Source organism: Bactrocera neohumeralis, chromosome 2 (genome assembly GCF_024586455.1).
Source record: "Bactrocera neohumeralis isolate Rockhampton chromosome 2, APGP_CSIRO_Bneo_wtdbg2-racon-allhic-juicebox.fasta_v2, whole genome shotgun sequence".
Lineage (NCBI taxonomy): Eukaryota > Metazoa > Arthropoda > Insecta > Diptera > Tephritidae > Bactrocera > Bactrocera neohumeralis.
The window spans coordinates 25,541,169-25,544,489 of record NC_065919.1 but is presented as its reverse complement, the minus strand read 5'-3'; positions in this window follow the sequence as shown (position 1 = coordinate 25,544,489).

Genomic DNA, 3,321 nt, shown 5'->3' with positions numbered 1-3,321 from the left:
TTTTTTCCTGTAGGGATATGTAAAGTCTAAAGTCTATGCTGACAATCCCGCTTCGATTCGGGCCTTGCAGCAAAACATCATGCGTGTCATTCGCTAGTTACCAGTCGAAATGCGCAAACGTGTCATCATTGGACTCGACGGATGGACATAGCCGTGACCAACATTTGAAAGCGATAATCTTTAAAGTATAAATGCCAAGGAATATTCATTCGAATGATAATAAACATTCTGCATTAAAATTGCAGTATCGGAGTTTTTTCTTTAAAAAAGTAGTATCTTTATATAAATAAATCATAACTAATGTCCAATTAAAATTTTAAATACTCTTTTTGAGCAAAAGCTGAATTTAATTACTTTAATTTTGCTTGCCAAGTCATGTTGCAAACCGCAATAAGAGCAGTAAACTTATTTGTAGATGAGGTTATTCAAGTCTCAATTAAGTGATCCGATGTGGTGCTTTATGTGGCGAAAATCATATCTATAACAATTTAAAAGCTTCAATTTGCTTAAGTAGTGCGTGATATGTTGAAAGCCAGTTAGTTTTACATTTAAATTCCAGCAGAAAGCCTTATAACTGCACAACTATTGTTGTGTTGTGTATTAAATTCTCTAGAATTGATTTTTCGCCTCGTGTACTCAGTCACGTTTTACTGCAGTGACAGCGCCGGAAAAGGAAAAGGATATACATCCTGTAGTAGTGAAATGCAAATGCATATCTATGGAAATCTCAATGGCTGATGTATGATTACCATTGTTCACACATACACACGCACACTGATGTATATATAAATCCTCTCCAGTTCACTCGTGTATGTGTGTGTGCGTGGTTTTTGTATATATGTACATATAACGGCATATCTGTAAGCATTTTCATTTTTATAGTGGCACGTGTAAATTGCCAGCAGCTACAAAAGCAACAGTGAAGCGATAGCAACGCAAATGACAGTACGGCAGCATTGGCAATGACAACGCGCTAGCAACAGCCAGCAGGCAGCAGCAGCAAATACAGCAGCAGCCGAAGCGAAAGCTGCGCTCAGGCTGAGCTTTAGCAGGCAGCCAGGAAGAGCAGAGGAAATAAAATGCAGTCTGCATTTTTGTCAGCGCAATAAAATGACATTGGACCGAAAAAGTAATATGCGAGTGCGGGGTGGCGTTGGCTTTGGGTGCAGTCGATTTTGGTATGCGTTATAAAATTGTGTGGATGGCTGCCGGCTCGTTCTTTTAACTCATGTTGGCTTTTCTTCTGCTCTCACGTTTTCCGTTACTCATTCGCCTCGTATGAATGTACGTCATTCACGGCTGATAAAATGACATTGAGCTGCGAATTGTATTTGATAGCTTCAAAATTGTCTGTACGCTATAAATTTTTCATCTATTCAATTTCGTTAAAACGTATACATACATATGTACATATGTATAAGGAGAAATGAACGGGACGCGCACCACGCGAGTGCGAATGACGCTGGTGTTATTTTGTTTTTGACAGCGAGAAAGTGATTGAAAAGAAAGCAGTGACAATTGCGCGAGGAAATGAAATCTCGAGAATATTTAAAGTCAAATGAAAGCTCATCATAAACAAGCAAGCAGCAAAGAATCTATAAAATGATGGAGGTGTGGTTGTGGTCCGGGTCAAGTTATTAGCTGAAGCGGGCAGTTAAGCAAAAATATATATTTGTGTTTGACTAAAGTACACATTAGGGTACAAAATCGTTATTTATACATTTATTACAAATTTTAGTTTGCCTGACCAATCCGCTGTAGTGGAGTTTAAAGAGAATTTTCTTAAAAACTGCATTTTTTTTAAATTGCTAAATTTTGCTTTAACAAGAAAAAACGTTAACTAACTACGAAGCTAATATACCCTTCACAGGTGCATTTCTTTTAGTAACTATGTGTTCAGTTTGTATGGTAGCTATATGCTATAGTAACCGATCTAAACAATTTCTTCGGAGATTGCATTGTTGCCTTAGAAAATAATCTATACCAAATTTGGTGAAGATACATTGTCAAATGTGAAAGTTTTCCATACAAGAACTTGATTTCGATCGTTCAGTTTGTATGGTAGCTATATGCTATAGTCAGCCGATCTGAACAATTTCTTCAGATGTTACATTATTTTTACAAACAATAACTCATACCAACTTTTGTGAAGATACATTGTCAAATGTGAAAGTTTTCCATACAAGAACTTGATTTCCGATCGTTCAGTTTGTATGGCAGCTATATGTTATAGTGGTCCGATATCGTCCGTTCCGACAAATAAGCAGCTTCTTGAAGAGAAAATGACGTTTGCAAAATTTCAAAAGGATATCTTAAAAACTGAGGGACTAGTTCGTATATATACAGACGGACGGACGGACAGACAGACAGACGGACATGGTTAAATCGACTCAGCTCAACATACTGATCATTCATATATATACATATAGGGTCTCCGACTCTTCTTTCTGGGTGTTACAAACATCGTGAGAAACTTAATATACCCTGTTCAGGGTATAAAAATGGAACCTATTTTACCATTCCGTTTTTCCCTAAAAAACTACGTTCTTTACTTCGAAGTTTTAAGTAAATAAGGATTCCATATTGTGTTTAAAGAAATTATAAAATCGGTTGGTTTCATTACCTTCAGTTTAAATTGTCATTTTGAGAAAGGATTCTTAATTTATTTATTTGATTTAAACTGTCTTTTTTGTAACATCCTAATCTAATCGAGATAGATATGCAGTTATACACATATGTCTAAATAAATGATCAAGAGACGAGTTGAATACCGAGTTACTGTCTGCCTGCCTGTCCATGCAAGCTGTAACCTGAACCAAATATATGATATCTTGATGGAACTTGATACAAGAATTCCTTGGCACCATAAACAGTTCTGTGTTGTAGATGGGCGTAATCGAACCACTGTTACGTCCACATGCCGATAATCGAAAACATATAACACGCCATAACTAAGACGCAAATGAAGATACTAAACTTTAATTTGGTACAGTTAATTCTAGTAAGGAGGACATCTGTGATTTGTGAATGTAAGCTTATTGTTCATACATATCTCAAAACCCATTACAGCTATATAAACCGAATTCCCTAAGGGAAAATCTTCCAGCCATCGTCTCCGAAGTGAAATTCTATATCTCATGACCAACTCAATTAATATCCACCAAATTTGATATATAACATTATCGAATATCTAGATATTATACGATGTTATCGCGCCTAATTCCTAACGGGTTTTCAATAAGAGCGCGTCAAAAACGGTTTCGATTATCAATGAAATTCTTTATTCCTGTGAAAGTACAGTCCATGGATTTTGATTTCTTT